Source organism: Uloborus diversus, chromosome 3 (assembly GCF_026930045.1).
Source record: "Uloborus diversus isolate 005 chromosome 3, Udiv.v.3.1, whole genome shotgun sequence".
NCBI lineage: Eukaryota > Metazoa > Arthropoda > Arachnida > Araneae > Uloboridae > Uloborus > Uloborus diversus.
The window spans coordinates 83,359,801-83,380,037 of NC_072733.1; positions in this window are offsets into that span (position 1 = coordinate 83,359,801).

Consider the following 20,237-nt stretch of genomic DNA (forward strand, 5'->3'; position numbering starts at 1 on the left):
ATTTAGGGCTACAGTACTCTTTCCCCGCTCTTTTTTTTTTTTTTTTTTTGTTTTGAATTTTCATATTATTTTGTTTGCCTCCAATACTCAAGAGGGAACAAGATCATATTTGCTTCATTGAATTTCATGTATAAAGTGATGCTTTTTTCCGCCCAAATGGCTCTTTAAAACACTAATTGAAAGTATTTTTTTCAAAGAATCCAGAAAGCAATGACGCCAGCAGCACTTCATATCAAAAACATTCTCCATATTTCAAGAAGTATCATTAGTTGAACTTTCGTCTTGATCATTTGCGCATGCTCACAATCAAAGAACTCTATTCACAATTTACAATGCATTTTCCGAAATCTTTTCATGTTACATAAAGTTTATTTTTGCAATCCGAATTTGTCAATCATCGTGACTGCATGAAAAGAAATGAGGCTGCGAACAAGAAAGTTTAGTATGGTGATACTGTCACAGTAATTTAGGGCCACAGTATTATTTTTTCCTTGCTCATTTTTTTTTTTTTTTTGAATTTTCATATTATTTTGTTTGCCTCCAATACTGAAGATGGAACGATATCAATTCATTTGATTTCATGTATAATTTTTTCTCACCTTTTGCACTTTGTTTCCCCACTTTGGATAAACAAGTCTTCTCTTTTGCGTACAGCGAATGAGACTGGGAACAAGAAAGTTCCTCATAGTGATAATTAATTCGGCACATAAATTGAGTGCCTCACTGTCTCTCCTTTCGAATAATGCTTATTTAATTTTGTGTCTTTTGCAATCTATTTTTTCCTATAATTCTCGATATTGAACATGATCATACATTTGATTCATTGAATCGATGCATTTTTTTTCTTTTTGTCATATGACAGTTTTCAACTCTAAACGAAAATATTTTTCGAAAATATTAACAAAACCATGTTCCTTCCTTTTTTTAGGATTTTTTTTTTTCTCGTTTCATGATTGATGGCAATCTTTTAACAACAGCGTAGTTGTTGGTACACGTAAATATTTTTCGAGACGCTTTCATGATAGATAACGTTTTTCATTTGTATACTGTGCTACTCATATTGTTTAACGCCACTCTATTTTCATAAGGAATTTTATTTATTTCCTACTATGTGAACAAAATGTTTAAATAACAGAGAGTGTCAAACTGAAAGAAAAAAACATTCTTTGCCTCAAGATCAAGAAATCAAATTTTTATGATACGGAAATTCCTAAATACCACTTGCTGACTATTTTGAACCACTGTACGCTTTCTTACACTTCATTCATTCTTTCGAAGTATATTTAAACCATTAGAGTTCAATTACTTACGTTTTATTATATGCATTGGTAAAATTTGTGAACATATAATTTTTATTCTTTTAACAATACGCTCAATGAATTGAAATTATCTTAAAATGTTGATGAATAGGCACATCGACGAAAGTTTGAATTGAAGTATGCTTTTATCCAAGAAAAACAACAGTAAAATTCCCAATTTGCATTCAGAGCGTGATAAAGGGCTTTTGTACGCAGTAACATGGCTTTTCTCAGATTTAAATCAAGCGTTGATTCTGCATGCAACTGTCAAAAATACTAAGCTCTGCAATAATTTGCTTTTAGCATTACTGAGAGGTGTCATTTCATTCTAATTATTTAGTACACGTGTATAAATAATGAAAACCTTAGTGGGTATTTATCATTGGCGCACACTAGGGACCAGGGGGTCAGGACCCCTCCCATAGGTCTTGCTTTTTTCCCCGATCGATTACGATTCTATATTTTGTGCGTGAAATAATTTCAAACAAAGGTTACAATAACTTCTGTTTTAATAAGTGAAAAAATAAAACCCGCATGTTAAGAGATTTTTTAAAATATTGTGCACTTAGCCTATGAGAAGAAGAATAGGGATTATAAATGAATAGACAGTAATAAGTATGTTTTTAGTTTTGTGATTACAAATTGAAATGAGATCCTTTGAACTTGAATTCATTTTTTTATTATGAGAAAAATAAAAGCGTAAATTATTTAATTTCTGGTTATTTCTTTACTTAATGCTAATTATTTATTCATTAGCTTATTTTTTACTGTTTTTTGTTCTCGGGAATCGATAAAATCAAGTCAATATGTTTGACGGCGTAATAATGGAATGAGACTTTCGACCTTGGACCCTCCCTTTAAAAAATTCATGTGCGCCACTGGTAATATGGTATCCTTCTGATCACTAACAAGACAACAGCATTTTTTTTCTTTTCCTGTTTTCTATCGTGCCAACATGCAGATTCGTCAGTTTCTTTATTTCCTCTTTTAATGCGCAGAAAATTCACAGACAAAACAAAAGCATAATTTTCTAATTAAAAACTGCACAGAAAATCCTTGTACAGGGCGCGATTGTTTTCGAAAGATTTACTATTTATGCCTTTTTATTAATTGTAACATTCATCAAACTAGCTATCAGCAAACCTAACTACACAACTACCAAATGTTTTTATTTTATGCTCACACCGACATCCGCAGAAATTCTTCGACATTTTTCTATGATTAATTTGCTTTTCTTTTCAAGAATAGTTTCAGAAATTTCTGTAAAAAGTAAAGCAATCTTTTATCGATAAAGTTATAAAGATCATCAGTGTTCCGCTCGCCCTCTCCCCCTCAATTATATATTGAAAAATACATAAATGAATGAACTGAACGAATAAATATAAAACAAATAAAAAAAACGAAGATTATGCCGCCCATGAATTGCAAAACAAATACAGAATTCGATTCGAAGAGTAAATGTGTAGAATTGTCTCGCGGTTCCAAAGTTTTCAAGTAAAAGTGAGAAGGGTGGTAGAATAGAATAGGAGAATTGGATTCTTTTTTCTTCACCCTCATACTACACCCTTCTACCCGATCTGTTGTCGTGGTGGGAAACAGGCCGGAGGGGTGGGGGACATGTTTTGGAACAGAATCCTTCTTAGCTCGCTCTCTGCCCTCATGGGGACAGCTTAGATTTACGACTGTCCTTTCAACAACTCAATGATTGACGTTGTCCATCATGAAATCTGACCAATTAGCAGTGCAAAAAAATCGAGTTAGCCCCTCCCAGATACACCCCCTGTGTTGCCACAGATTTCGTGTTTTCGTCGAATCTGATTTTACGGAGAGGTTTAGAAGAGCCTTAACGTTCGATATTCAATGCGCCGGAGATGTGAGGCACGCGCATCACGACCCGTGGTGGTCGGAATTTCGAACACATACTTTGATGACGATCGTAGGCTCCTTAATGTTCTTTTTTCTTAGTTTTTTGCTGTACTAAGGATAATAAACATGTTTTCTTCTCTTATTCGTGTCTTGTCTTTTTGGTGTTTGTGTCGCCAATACCGAGCCAGGAAAGCGTTTCCGATCATGCATTGCTATTTGATTTTCCATCGTCTAGGTGTACTGCCATGAAAGTCTGTAAGCGCTGTACTGATACTCCCTGTATAACACTGTAATGCCCGTATTTATTGTAAGCCGTTCAATAGCATCCTCTTCTATAACATTTGCAGTAGCTTCTTTATTTGGTGAATACTGTAAATGTACTTATCTTCGCGAGACTTTAACTTTCGTCATTTTCGCGTGCCCGTCGTAATCTCGAAAATTTAAGCCTCGAGCAATATTTTTGTATCTTTTACAGTATTAGAACATTAATCCCTTTGAAATCTAAAACGTTCATCCACGGGACATTCTCGGTAGCCAGAAAAAAACAAAGTCGTTATTAAATTGGCGGTTACAGCTAATTTATATACTCTGTCATATACATCTCGAAATATGAAAATTACGATGGCAAACAAACGAATGTCGTCAAACAGAGAGAACGTATGGCGTCAAAATGATGTGTCTGAAGTCACCAGCTCGTATTTTTATGATTCTTATTTCTCATTACATCCGCTGATGTACTTGTGAAAAATTTGCGCCAGTCACATTCGTTTGAACCTTGATTCCTTTTTTTTTTAAGTTTATTTAAAAGTAGTTTCCCGAAATCTCCTACAAACTACTATTTTTTTTGTATCGAACTACTCACTACACTACTTTTTTTTTAAAGTAGTGCGCTACACTACAAACTACTAAAAAAGTAGCTACTACAGAAACGCGGAACTTCCAACCACTGATTGAATGCTATATTCACACATTCGTCATTTCAAAGTTTTTTTATTTTTTGGCGGTGGGGGGGGGGGGGGGGCGGAGGAACCATCGCTAAAATTTGAATCCCAGAAAATTGCGCTTTAGAAAAAAAATTAAGGAAGTGTTACAGATTGAAAAATCCACTGGAGTAGCCTAAATTATAACGTTTATGTAAGCACTCAAAACCTTTAACTTACTAAAAGTGCACAGTATCTCCGAAGAAAAAGCCTGACATTTTAAGCTCTAGCCGGTAGAAGGCGTCTGTCGATGTCTTTATCATCCTTAAGCTAATATTATAATGTGAGTGGTGCCTTGAAAATTATGTTTTATAAATTATCTGAGCAAATCTGCAATACTCGGCAAGGCATGACTCTAAAAGAGATGACTGGAGCTTGGATGAAAATAGGATGACTCGCATGACGTTGCATACGCTAAACTGTTCATGTTTTAGAATGTCTCTTAAAAATGACAGGTAAAACTAACGAAGTTATCCAAAAACTTCTACTGAGGCTACTACTTGATGAAACTAATATTAGTTATGTATTAAGATGTAATTTTTTGAAGAATCAAGTCAATGCCACGGAATCCCGGGATTGGCTTTTTTACAATCCCCCGAAATCCCGCAGGACTGAAATAGGCACGGGATTGGAAACCCTAGTAGTTGCACACACAATCTTTGAATTTTTTTAAAATTTCAAACTTGAGTTGAAGCTATAAAACATTCACTAGGCTCGAAAATAACGAAATTGCATACAGAAGGTATTTAAGGGTTTATCATTTTCAATCAAGATTTAACTTGTAACAAAAAAAAAATGCAGTAGACCTTTCTTTATTGGAACTTCTGTTCCTATCGCACTCCGGCAAGGAAAGTAATGCACCTCAAAATCTGCGAAAAACGTACCAGCGATTGAGTTAAAATCTAAATTTAATGCTCTTTCTTGCCACAAAACTCGCACTAAGTTTACTTATATAACGGGTGCGTAGTGACGTAAAAACGATATAACCAATAGAGACAAATCATCAAAAATTCATAATTAAAAAAAACTTTTCGAATTTTAAGTATGCATTTTGAATTTAGACAACAAAAACTTACCAGCAAACATCACATCATAATGGTTTTGAGAATATTGTAACGGATCCGGCGAGACTTCCACTTTCTTGAAATGAAGACACAGTTCTTGATAAAAACACAGGAGCTTTATTTACACTATGTACAGTAGAAATCGTTAACAACTGCTAAATTAATCATCAGCAATTAAGCAAATATCACTCAACACCGTAAACTTAACGGTTACACACGTATTTATTTCCAAATACGAAAACAACACAGCGAAATGCCTCGCTATAAACAGAGCAAATACGCTCTCAGTTCGAAATCTCAATCGAAACTCACTCTTTATCCAGCGTAACGGTTTATATACACACCGAAAGAAATCTCTCAAATATTCCAAACGCTTCTGGAAAATAGTAGACCGTTATCAAATTTTATCAATGAACAAAAAAAGAAATAGGGGGGATCGTATACTTTAGCCATATGTTAAGGGGTTGTATATTCATTACGGGAAACTATTTACAGGTTACGTTACTACAATAACTACTATTTACAGGATTTGTAACATTGCCCCCTTCCCAAGGACTGCACGTCCCGGGCAGTACAATCCCCAGAAAGGGTGCAAACTTCTATCACAAGTTCACAAATACACACATTAAATAATAACCAATAATGCATAGGAAACACAATAATAACAAGAAATATTACTAAACTTTAAAAGCAAAAAAAATTATCTACAACTTTTATGTTATCAACCATGGTTGTTTACGTAATACTCATGAACTATGGCCATAGTATGGAGCTAACCGATCATAATGTACAACCCTAGGTTTTGCATTAGGTGGTTTTTGGATCCTCACTACGACGTCATTTAGTCGGTTAAGGACTTTGTAGGGTCCATCCCAATGCGACTGCAATTTGGGTGACAGACCTCTCCGTCGGATGGGATTCCATAACCAAACCTTGTCGCCTTCGTTGAATTCATGTCCAGTAGACCTTGTGTCGTATCGGGTCTTCATCTTCTCCACCGCGATGTTGATTCGCTCTCGTGCGAAGTTATGAACGTCTTCCAACCGGGCCTGGAGATCCTGGATGTATTCCTCAGGCGATGCAGGCGCATCCGGAGGACGACCGAAGACGAGATCACACGGTAGCCGAAGCTCTCGTCCGAAGAGCATCTGAGATGGGGCATATCCGGTAGTCTCGTGGACAGCACTGCGGTAGGCCAGCAGGAACAAAGGTAGCTTCTTGTCCCAATCCTGTTGATTTCTGGATACCATAAGCGAGAGATTATTCAGGATTGTGGGGTTAAATCTCTCCACCATGCCGTCCGATTGTGGGTGTAGTGGTTTTGTCCTAGTTTTCTCAATTCCGAAAATTTGACATAGACCCTTAAACACAGCAGAGATGAAATTCCTCTCTTGATCGGAATGAATCTGGAAAGGTGTTCCATATCTCGAGATCCAATGTTGAACTAGAGTGTCTGCTACGGTGGTAGCTTCTTGATCTGGAATGGGATACGCTTCGGGCCATTTGGTGAAATAGTCGATGGAAACAAGAATGTATTTGTTCCCATCAGCAGTTCTTGGTAGAGGACCCAGGATGTCGATCCCAATTCGTTCGAAAGGAGCTCCAACGTTGTACAGATGTAGCTTCCCTCTGCTTCTTTTCTTCGGTCCTTTACGAGCAGCACAGGCGTCACAAGAATGGCACCACTTCTCCACGTCATCCTTCGCCTTGCTCCAAAAGAAGCGCTCCCGAACTTTATTGAGAGTTTTCAAGACACCAAAATGTCCTCCGGTCGCACTACTATGTATTTCTTTCAGAACATCTGAAATCCTTGATCGGGGAAGTAGTAACTGCCACCTAGATGTTTTGCCGTCGTCAGATTCCCATTTCCGGTGTAGCACGCTGTTCCGTAAATGGAGCGAGTTCCATAAAGCCCAGTATCTTTTTGTTGCAGGACTGAAGATGGAAACGTCCTGCCAGCTAGGTCGCCGACTGTCACTCTCCATGAACTCCAAAATTGGTTTTACGTCGGGGTCTTCAAGTTGATCTTTTCGAACTTGGTCGTCACTCCATGGATCAGGTTCTGGTGATGTTGGAGTCACTGTCACCTGATAGGCAGTAGGGCTAGTCGTTCCATACTGTTTCTCGATTCGGGAACAATAATTGCAGTTCTCAGGGCAGGGTCTCCTTGATAAAGCGTCTGCATTGCCGTGAGACAATCCTTTTCGGTGCTTGATCTCCATGTCATATTCCTGGAGCCGCTGTATCCACCTGGCTATCTGGCCTTCTGGATTCTTGAAGTTCAAAAGCCAAGTTAACGAGGCATGATCTGTCCGAAGCAGAAATTTTCGGCCGTAGAGGTAATGATGGAAGTGTTCTACAGCTTTCACTATGGCCAGTAACTCCTTTCTGGTGACGCAGTAATTTCGCTCCGACTTCGATAAGCATTTGCTCCAGTAAGCGATGACATGTTCATTTCCGTCAATTTCTTGGGATAAAACAGCTCCGATGCCCTCGTTGCTCGCATCAGTGTCCAGGATGAAGGATTTTTCAGGCTGAGGATAGGCGAGGATAGGCGTTAATGTTAAAGCCTCCTTCAGTCGTAGAAATGCATCTTCGCATTCTTTGAACCATTCAAACTTTTGCTTGCTCTCCGTCAGCTTATGCAAAGGTCGTGCAATGTTGGAAAAACCCTTTACAAACTTCCTGTAGTACGTGCAGAGCCCCAGGAAACTTCGCAGCTGATGGATGTTTTCGTTACGACTCCAACTCTTGACAGCAGATACCTTTTCTGGATCGGTTTGTACACCTTCAGAAGAGATGATGTGACCAAGGTAGTTCACTTCCCGGCGGAACAAATTACATTTGGACGGGCTTAACTTCAGATTGGCTTCCTTAAGCTTTTGCAGCACCTTCCTAAGATTTGCCAGATGTTCTTCGAAATTGCGTCCTACGATGATGATATCGTCTAAGTAGACCAGACAGGATTCGTAGGAAAGTCCTCTTAACACTGTCTCCATAAGACGCTCGAACGTAGCTGGTGCATTGCAGAGGCCGAAGGGCATCACTTTAAACTGCCATAAGCCTTGTCCAGTTGTAAACGCTGTCTTTTCTCGGTCATCAGGGTGTATCTCAACCTGCCAGTAGCCGCTCTTCAAGTCCAGGGTCGAAAACCACTTGTGTCCGGAAAGAGTGTCCAAGGTGTCGTCTATCCGTGGAAGAGGGTAACTGTCTTTCTTGGCGATTTCATTCAGTCGTCGGTAATCGACACAAAATCTGGTGGAGCCATCTTTCTTTCGGACCATGACGATGGGAGAGGCCCAAGGACTGGATGAAGGTTCGATTACATCATTCTCCTTCCTCTCTTTCAGGAGGATCTCAACCTCTTCCTTCTTGGCGAACGGTAGTCGTCTTGGATGCTGTTTAATAGGGGGGTGTTCTCCAGTGTAGATCCTATGCTGCGTTAAATTCGTCCGGCCCACATCCTCCGATGTAGATGAAAACAGATGCTTGAAGTCGTCCACCAATTGTTCCGCAGCAGTTCTTTGATCTTTCGTTAATGGTGCACTCCCAATTAACTTCGATGTCAAGGACTCAGAAGACACAGTCTCGAGGGAATTGATTCTTCTAATGATGCAGTTTACTGGAGTACAAGTTGCTAACACTTCACCTTTCCGGATATTCCTTGGCCTTTCACTCACGTTGGCGACTCTCACAGGAATTACATCCTTAGAAAGGTCCACAAGCGTAGATACTACCAGCACTCCTTTTAGGTTATTGCTTAGGTTAGGGTATTCAATGAGTCCAAATCGAAAACTATTGCTTTCTTCAAGGGAGCCAGGTATTAATGATTCTGACCTTGAGGGAATCGCTAAATCTGTTTGGGCTATTATTTGATGAGCGGATTTTACATCACTTTCTGCAGGGCAAACGGCTATGTCTTCTCTCATCGAGTGCAGCTCATTAGTCTTGAAGTCGAGAGTGAAGTCATATTTCTTCAAAAAGTCCAATCCGAGAATGAAGGGGTCCGTGATATTAGCGACGAATGCCGTATGATGGTAGGTGGCATTCCCAAACACTATTTCCAAGTCCACTTTACCGTCAATCTCGATTTTGTCACATGTCACAGTCTGGAGACTTACGCGTGGCGATGTCCACAGCAGTTTCAATCCAAATTCACGAGCCACATCTGTCCTAATGATTGTCACATTGGCTCCAGTGTCGACAATCAGTCTGCAGGGGTTCCCATTTACATGTGCGTAAATGAAAAGTCCATCACTCTCACTACTAGAAGAGGAAATCTGCAGAGCTCTGGTGTTGGTGATTTCCTTCTCTCGCGTAGCTTGGCGAGCCGGACAACTCCTTCGCAGGTGTCCTTCACTACCGCATTTCCAGCACTTCTGCTCTTGTTTCTTTTGGGCTGTTATGCTGCTCAGATGTCTTGTCAAGTCACCGAGTTGTCTCTCAAGTTCAGCGAGGTGGGACGACCTGGAATCAGACTCATCAGCTTCCTGAGTCCGGATTAGATGGCGATCCACACGAGTTGCTTCTTGGGCGGCCTCGTATCTCATCGCATACACAACAGCAGAATTCAGGTCTTTGACATCCGCCATCCGTAGAGCTTTCTGGATTTCCGGATCTCGAACCCCGTCGATGTAATAGTTGAGTGCCAGGTTGTCTCGAACATCCGCAGGACAGTCGCAAAAAGCAAGATGAGACAGTCTCTCGATGTCCGCCGCTAGCTCTTGCAGGGTTTCCCGGTTTTCTGGAAACGGGATTTCAACTGGAGTCGGCTGAAATCTTTCTGGCACTTCTCACCGAAGCGAAGCTCCAACGCAGCTGTGAGGGCGGCGAAATCCAGGCGCTGGCTGTCCGGAAGGGTCTGAAGAATGTCCGCTGCGTCACCTCTCAGGGATGCTGCAAGATGGCAGGCCTTGGTAGCAGAGTCTCATCCGTTCGCTTCCGCCACTATCATGAACTGAGTTTTGTAAACCTGCCACGAAGTTTTCCCATCAAATGTGGCCAGTTTAATGGACGGTCGAGCAACAGATGTGGGAGCGCCAAACTGTACAGAACTGCTTTCCGCGGTCGCCAATCTCCGTTCCATGTCTTTAATTATTTCTTCCTTAAATGAAGTAAATTTCTTGTCTTCTTCTTCCAACTTATTTTCCACATTGGCGATACGCTCTTCCACAGTATCAAATTTTTCTTCCAGAGCATCGACTTTATCTGCCATTGCGGTTAGTTGATTCTCCATCATGGTTTTCATCGACGTTAAGTCACTTTTCATTTCATCTTGACTTGTAGTAATTTTAGTAGTTAAATCACTATTTAACTGTTCTTGGTTAGTCGCTAATTCATTTTTTAATTGTTCTTGATTTGCAGTAAAACTTGCTGTCAAATCACTTTTTAATTGGTCTTGATTTGCCGCCATATCATTTTTCAATTGTTCTTGATTAGCCGCCATATCACTCTTCACAGAGGTGATTGCGTCAAGAAGTTGTTTTAATTGTTCATCCATTGCGCGAGTAATCACCATAAAAATAAAGTCCAAATTTAAAAAGTCTTTATGAAAAAAAATGTCCAAAGTCACACTTACTCCAAGAAAGTCCTAAAGTAGCCCCACGTTGGGCGCCAATTGTAACGGATCCGGCGACACAGTTCTTGATAAAAACACAGGAGCTTTATTTACACTATGTACAGTAGAAATCGTTAACAACTGCTAAATTAATCATCAGCAATTAAGCAAATATCACTCAACACCGTAAACTTAACGGTTACACACGTATTTACTTCCAAACACGAAAACAACACAGCGAAATGCCTCGCTATAAACAGAGCAAATACGCTCTCAGTTCGAAATCTCAGTCGAAACTCACTCTTTATCCAGCGTAACGGTTTATATACACACCGAAAGAAATCTCTCAAATATTCCAAACGCTTCTGGAAAATAGTAGACCGTTATCAAATTTTATCAATGAACAAAAAAAGAAATAGGGGGGTCGTATACTTTAGCCATATGTTAAGGGGTTGTATATTCATTACGGGAAACTATTTACAGGTTACGTTACTACAATAATTACTATTTACAGGATTTGTAACAGTATTGTAATATTTGAGACTAAATCACTGAAAACTACCTATAGTGTAAAACCTTGATTTTCTCCAATGCTGTATTTTTTAGTTATGTTACTTTCCTTGCCGGGGTGCGACATGTAAATAGATATCGCACCCCGGCAGAAATTTGTCAGAATTCCGTCTAATACATAAAATTTGATATTTCATTCAAACAAAAACGTGCGCAAGTAGAGAACCCATGAGCTCTCACGTCTCTTAAACCCTGTGTAGAAATCAAGTTCCACTTCGCAATGAACCTGAAAGAAAACTGACTAAACATAAACTTTATTAATCTTCTTACTAATAGTTCAGAGAAAGCCACGGGATTTTATTTTTGAAGGGAAAAAAAAAGGTTAAAAATTTCACCACTAGCGAGGAAAGGCGCTGGACGAAATAGAAAGTAAAGATGTCGGTTTGGAGCGTTTTTATTTGTTTCTAAAACATTATAGGTAGGATTGCAAGATTTCTGAAATTTTCAACCGAGAAACCGGCATGTCCCCCCCCCCCCCCCCCGTGCGTCGAGCCTAAACCAGGGGTCTAATTAATTACACAAACAGGTAAATTTGAACATTTTATTTCTTTCACGTTAATATTTATAAGTTACTTTAGGAAAAAAAACCATTTCGAATGCGGAATAAACATTTTAACAATATTTACATGTACTTTACATTTGATAGGACTGTTTTTAGAAATTCTTTTTTTTGGTTATAATCTTGTAGCAAAAACCCTCACAAGGGCCTAATCCATTATTAATTTTACAAGTCAATGTTTCAAATGACGAAGGCTACGTTCACCGACCTCGACCGGTAGCTAGCTACAGGTCGATAAACGAACGTAAGCGGAGTGATAATCCTAAAAAATCCTTCACAGTTATTACTTTTTTGATCATATGTAATCAAATCGTCAAATGATTTGATTACATATGACAAAGAAGAATCAAATGTATCATCTTCCGGGAAGTGAAGACTTGGGCGTATCCAGAGGGGGGCAGCTGCCCCTCCTTTCAGGGGTGCCCACAGGGGGGGATTATGGCGCAAGTTGCGCCATCAAAAGTTCTGGGGGGGATTTTTTTTTCAGAAGATTTTTTTTATTTTATTTAGAAAATGAAATTTTTGAATTTTGGAAAGAAAAAATATTTAAACTCATTCAACAAGAAATAGAAGCATTAATAATACTTTTTTCGCGTACTTTTCGGGGCCGTCGCCGTAGCAAGCCCTCCCCCCCCCCCATCCCCGTCTTTTAGAAGTGTGGCCGGCAGTTTCATTTTAGCAATGCAACAAACGAAGAAAAAGGAAAACTCTTCGTTGTTTTAAAAAATTAAAATAGTAATTATAAATGAACAAGTGAAATAATGGTGACAAAAAAGTATTTTTTCTGTCAAATTTGAATAGAAAATGTAATCTTAAAATACAATTGAGGAACATCCATGCTTCTCTTTTATCAAAAGTAAGTAAGGGCCGCAGAAATGTACACTTCAAACATTTTTATTAACACAAAAAAAAAGTATTCAGTACAGAACACTCTTCACTATGCCGCAGTGTGCGTATGTCTCCCAAGTCGGAAACTATGGGCTCGGCTCGAATTAAAAACATTGTGCATAGAGTAAAATTTCAGTAATGGGAGGGAGGGCAGGCGACTAAACTAACATGTGGCACGTCTTGTCTCTCGGCGGCCCTGGTTATACAAAGCCATGCTTCATAGTTCTGAAGTTAAAATAAAAATAAAAATACGTAAATAAATAGGATAGCCCATAGGATAGGGGTCACCGAAATATTCCCATTTGTATATACTTTTTTTTTTTTTTTTTTGATGAAAAATGTTGCCCTGAAAATCATTGCTAAGTGGAGCAAAATGTATTGGTCGCCGAAATAAATTTGAAATAGAGAGATAGAGGGGAAAAAAAACAGTTAAATGCAAAAAGAGATTCAAAGTACTGTAATGAATACTAACACCAAAAGTTCTAAATGTTTGAATCTAAAAATCGTAAGTAAATCCAAGTTTGATCAAGAGATGCAGGTGGCATATTTAAAATAAAATGAAGTGGAATAGAGACCTAAAATATCACAGAAAATTACTACATCCGTTCAAATTGTTAAAAGTCCTTTTTCTAAGGCCGCAAATGCTTGTATTGCAAGAAAACAAAAATATTGTGCGGGAAATTGAAAACTTTATTATAGAAAATCTAAGCAAATAATCGTGTTTGGCAAAGGAATTGGAAAAAAATATTACCATATGTTTATCAGTTATTGAAATTTACAATGAAGATAGGAGGGACGTAGCCAAACTGAAAGGAAGTGGGGGACTCCAAACCCTTCTTTTTACGTCCCCAAAGCTGGCCTGGAAGTGAATTTTTAAAACTTAGGTTTTGAAAAAATCCCGGGAAAACGTTTTCAAACCCCATCCATTACGTCATTAAAGATGGTCTACCTAAGTATTTAGGACTGCAATTTCGAAAAGTTGTGAGAGTGCTTCCAACGTAACCTCCGAGAAACGCCCTCTCAATTAATCATTCATCATCATTCAAGGTCGAATAAATTTCGTCTTTTCGACTTTAATTTAAAAAAAAAACTTAAAACTTCCTGGGGTGTCCCGAAACTCGTTCTCCAAATATTACCGAAGATCCTCAAAAATTTCATTGTTAAGGCTTCAATTCAGAAAATTTTTCGGGATCATCTCCAAAACCTTCTATTCCTCTAATAGTATTTAAAATCGTCTACGGTTGCGTTAGTTGAATTTAATTTTGAAAATTTGCCAGGGGAGGACTCCGAATCTCTCCACCCATTAACATTACCGAAAATCTTCTAAAACTGCGGTTTCAACAGATCGAAACTTTTTCGAGAGAATGCCCCCCCCCCCCCCTCTATCTCTCTTTCGCCAACATCATCGAAAAATGTCTTAAATCTCGCTTTTAGTGCTTCAATTACGAAACATTTCTGGTCTCGAGTCCCTTCAAAACTCCCCCTTCCCCCTTTCATCGAAGGTTGGCTTAAATTACGTTTTCGGAGCTTTAATTTCAAGAAACTGGTGGTGCACTAAATTTTATCAAAAAAAAAAAAAAAGTCTACAATCGCGCTTTTAAGGCTTCAATATTTTAAAAAATTTCGAGGAGGGGGCGCATCTTTCTTCCCCTTAATATCACCATAGATCATCTAAAACTGCATTTTTCAAACTACAATTTTCAGATTTTTCCTGAGGGAGAGCCCCCAGACCCCCCTTTACGTGTCACAATCACAAATAATTCACAATTGGAAATGCGTGCTTGAAGTTTGCATTTTGAAAAATTTTAGAACGATGACTCCGAGTCTCTTCCTCCCTTAACATCACCATAGGTCGTCTAAAACTGTGTTTTTCAAATAACAATCTTAAAAATTCCGGGGGGTGAGCCCCAGACCCTCTCTTCTGAACATAATTAAATATAACGTACGATTGTGTTGAGAACTTAAATTTGGAAAAATTATCGGAAGACGCTATCCTGGACCTCCTCTCCCCCTTCCTCCCAAACTTAAAATATAGTCTAAGACTGCGTTTTTATGTAATCAATTTCGAAATAATGTAAGAAGGTAGCCCTCCGACACCTCCTAATTCTGAATGAATATTATCCTTACGTGAAATACACCACCAGCTCAGTCAATTCCAGCCGAGGACTGCAGTTTCGTGCTTATTAGCACTCATCAGCCCGGCATAGGACTGACTGAGTTGGAGGCGGAAAAACTCTTAAGGAAGCCAAGAGTGCCAAACAAACTGGTAGCTAATGCAGTCCTTACGATTAAATTTATATTACTAGTACTAAGGTCTAGTAATATGACTATCACTGCTAAACCAGAACTCAAATCTTCTTTCTCTCTCCGCATATTGGAACATGCGTTTGAAAGAATTAACAGGCCGCCAAAAGCGTACCCCCCCCCCTCCCTCCTCAGTGTTTTGACCTAGCGACAGCCCTGGTACTCTTTCCAAAACTTAATGACCATGTCTCTTTTTCAATGAAGGGAACATCACAGACGACATGGAGTTAGTGTCCGTTTCAAAGCTGGATCAAACGATTTGATTTCTTTTCAATTTTTTTATAAATTTTCTGGAAGTAGCACAATTCTGCATGATGAATGCGTGTGTAAAAATGATGAGAGGCAGAGAGGACAAAAATGTTTTATTGTTTGTAATAATTCTGACCAGTATGCTGTAGTCTTCCATTGATTCATTTGCACCTCGACAATCGTTAAGAACTAGTTTTGAAGTTAGCGAATAACATATTTTTTATCAATCAAATTGAGAATTAATATATTTTCTTCGTTAACAAGCTTAAGCTGGTGAAGAATTTTTCTCATTTCACTTTACTCTCATCTTCTCTACCATTTTTAAACTGATTGTTTCAATTTATCATTAGGTAATTTTTATTAAAACTTTCAGTCATGTTGGTTTTCGCTGATGGAGGTAGAACAGTCTTCTTAAGGTGTTTAAACTATGTTTCGTAAATCATATTTACTTTCTTCTATATCTGATATGTCTAGAAGGATATTTTATTCATTAAAATTCTCGAGTTCTGATTTTCGATGTCTGCTGAATAGCTGAATCCATTTTTAAGGATTTCCGAAACATATCTGTCACGGTGTGTCTGATCCATCTTTTTTGGATATGCAACTTCAATTTTGGAAAACTTAGAGGAGAACGCCCCCCACTGTAGCGCCAGAATAACACCCTCTTTATCATCAAGAGTCATCTAAAACTGCGTTTGTCGAACTGTAATTTTGAAAAATTTATAAGAGAGAGCCCCTGATTCCCCCCTCTTTCTTTAACATGATCAAAGACAAGCCTAGAATTGCGTTTTTGGAGTATCAATTTCAAACAATTGCCGGGGGAATGGCACCGAAATTCACCTTCCACTAACTTTATCCAAATCTATCAAAACTGCGTTTTTAAAGCTACAAGTTCGAAAATTTGAGTGGAGCGCCCCTCCCCCCTACTCTAGTCAACATTATTAAAAAATAGTGTTAAATTTAGTTTTCAGGGCTTTAATTTCGAGAAAAATCCGGGAGAGCTTCCGAAAACTCGTTTTCTTAACGTCACAAAGGTCGGCTACAATTGCGATTTTAGAGATTCAAATTCAGAAAACTGCTTTTCCCCCAACCATAGATAGCGCTTTTAAGACTAATTTTGAAAATTTTCCTGGGGCAAGCCCTAGGATCTCTTCTTTCCCTAATAGCATTACCACAGATAGTTTAAAACTGCGTTTTTAGAACCACAATTTTGAAAACAAAGGAAAATCCCTCTTTCACACAACGGTAAACTATCTACAATTGTGCTTTTAAAGTTTCAATATTGAAAAATTATCGGGAAGGGCACACCAAACCTTTTATCCCCCAAACATCACCAGAGATCGTCTAAAATTGTGGTTTTAAAACTACAATTTCGAAAATTTTCCGGAGGAGAAACCCCAGGACACCCTATCTAAGTGACAATAAAATAAGATTCATATTTTATAGATTCATATTGTATACATCTAGTAATGATTCCATCCTAAACCAGAAAGTTGAATCCACTCTTCCTCGTAATTGTTCATACGTTTGAAAAAAAAAATAAGGTGTAGCAAAATTCAGGGATACCCAAAACTTGTTTACTCAAGATGCACGTTGTAAAAATTTGGAAAGGCAAGGCAGGTCAACAAGCCAACAATATTTCAGTTCAAATGCTATTTGTTTGAGCTCCCCCCCCCCCCCCCATGAATTTGACAAGAAATTAAACACGCTAAAAATTTATATTTTACCCCGATTCGAAAGCGAAAAAAATTTTTTTTTTTGGGGGGGGGGGGGGATGGGCACCCCTGGCCTCCTTTCAAAAAAGAAAATGTTCAAAAAAAAAAAAAAAAAAAATGGGGTCAATTCATGATTGCTTCAATTTCTAAACGTATTGATGAGTTTGGCTCTAGTAACTTTGTACCTGATTGTGAAAGTGTGTTCTTCTTTGGGAGCTCACTAAATAGGGAAAGTTATGGTGTTTACTTGGGTTTCCTTCGCAATACCATTTATAAAGGTGACGTGAGGTAACACAGCGACATAAATATTTCAGTTTTGTACAAACTTCCACTGAAAAGTGTTATTTTGCAAAAGTGTGTTATTATACTCGACCCCCTCCCCACAGACTAGATTTAAAGATGTACTAACCACAGGCCCGTCATTTTAGAATTTTTCAGTTATGTGTTCAGTAATGTATCAGAGTATTTCTTGACCAGTTATTGTCTCACTCGCTTAGTTATGGGCATACTAAAAATTAATAATGGTCATGCAAGTTGAGTTCAATTATTTTCAGGAATTACACAAAAAAAGTATTCAACAATATTAAAAAATTAACTTTTCTTACAATATAATCAAATTTAAAATGTCTTTATTTATCAATGCAAGCAACATTAAAATTAAAACATTGGTAACTGACAAATAGCTTTTGAAAGGTGTGTTTGAACAATAATAATAAATAAATAAAATAAATAGAACTATTATACTGCTTCATTTTTTAAAATCGTTTGCTAAACTTAGCTTACGTTCTATCTTTAATTCTAAATAATAATACTGAGTAAGAATGGCCAGAAAATAGATTATGATACAAGCTCATAAATGAAATACTTACTTTTACTTGACTAGTTATGAACACATTGGCTTGAAAGGATCTTAAGAATTTTAATTAATGGCAAAAATGTCTATATGATACGAAAAAAAAAAGAAAAAGGAAAAGCAATGAGTGTGCATCAATATAACTACGATCTGATTAAAAAAAAAAAAAAACAGCAATGTCAGGTCCGTAAGAAACCACTTATGTTCGAAAAAATGTGGTTGGGGTGTTTTTGAAAGATACTATTTTGCAATTAAACTAATGGTGCTCCTGGAATATCGATTACAAACCTGAGATTGACAATATAAGACAAACCTGCACATTATTCGTTGGGTGCCCATAATTAGACATTTACATCTTAAATGCTAACAAACTTATCCTAAAAATGCAATTGATAAGTTGAGACCGAACATCCATTTTAATGGTGTTTTTAAAAACAAGTTAATTACACATATATTAGTTTTCGTTGTATTTTTCACTTATATCAGTCTTAAAGCTCAAAGCATTTTTTTTTTTTTTTTAAGTGAAAATTTAACATGGAATTCACCATTTGAGCTCAACTCAGTCACTGAAGCATCTTAAAAATAAACAAAATATTACTGCGAGATTCCAGAGTTTTGATTTATCTACTATGATATAATTAGTTCTTGTTCACTACAACAAAATCTATTGTAATGGGAGGAGAAACTAAAATATTCATTTTAATGAATGAGAGGTCTCAGGAGGATATACAGTAAGAGAAAGTGTCTACGTTTCATCCTAAAACTTCATGAATATTTGATATCTGTATTCCAATTATTCTTTTATTTATAATGTTAAACCCAAATTGTTTCCTACGAATGAAATTAATACAAATCAGAAAATCAGACAATATTAAATACTGTTAATTCATTTTATTTGTTGAATTGGCAACTCTAAAAAGAAAGTTGAAATCTTTTTATATCAAAACACAAAACGTGAAACTACAATTACGAACATAATATATGTGCACATAATAAAACCATAAAAATAGGCAATTAATTAACTAGTAAAAAGGCTGAGAGAAAGTTATTTAATGATCAAATGGTTACAGCTAACATTATTAGGAAAACATGTTCCTTCATATAAAATTAATGCTGAGAATGTGAAATTAAATCTCAAACACATTCTAAAACTGAACATAATCTATACTTTGGTATACATCGTTGGGGTGAAATTCAGCTCCAACTATTTAAATGGTAAGGAAAATATTTTTAAAATAAACATTTTCATAATGCTAGACTATGCATGTGAAGTATCATCATGACAAGACAAGGAACAAAATATCCTATTTCACCAGTGAAATCTTGTCCCTGAACTTCTATAATGCAAATTCTATTCCTTTTTCCTCTGTGGTTGTAATCTTATCATCAATGTGTAGAAGTAAGTGCATGCTGGAAGTGATGCCATTGGTTTAACAAAAGAAAGATTTCATCATGGCTGCTTTTCATTGGATGTACAAAGTATCCTTTGGGGTCTATGAATATTCAGGCTAATGGAGTTCTATGCAACTGTACCTGCATAATAAGTGGGAAAAAAAAGTTGGATTTTCTTTCCCATTTATCAGTTTTTGACTGATATGAGCATAGTTGCTCTCACTCCTGAGAGTAGGTAAATATGGCATTAAATATACTTAAGAGTCTCTATTATTGTACAACAAATTGTTTACTAGGTTTTTTACTTAGTGCATGTTATAGTTTTTATTCAAATTCTAAATGTTTTAATAAAGTTAAAGTATTCTAGATAGTTTATCAATCTCCTTTCACTGAATATCATGGAAATTTAAATTTAAAAGATAGATCATCATCTTTGCTGTTCAATATTAGATGTTTAAGAAATCAGTAACTACATCAGTTAACATATTGGGCGAAGAATGTTACATAGCGCTTTAAATACAACAAATGTGTTTTTGTTAATAATGACAACCAGTAAACACTATTCCACCAACATTTTTTCAAAAATTATGCACATAGTTGACCAAACAACATTTAACCCAAAGCATATTACTTAAGTGACATTTCACACACATTATCCTTCTTAACATTCAACAAAATGTTTAACATGGCTGATCACTTATAATATTGTACACTCACACCTGTTTTTGGGCAGTAGATAGGGACCGCATAAAGAGAAATCGCATTAAAAAAAGTGCTCAAAATTACAAGAACTCATTTTAAAGATAGGTTAGTCAATTGAGTCCTAATTTGTGTGAAATTTTCATAGACCGTACAAAAAAACACATAAAGAGACCGCCTTAAATCAGGTTTGAATGTACTCTCGTCTCAAAATTATATTAGTTCTACTATAATTAACATTAT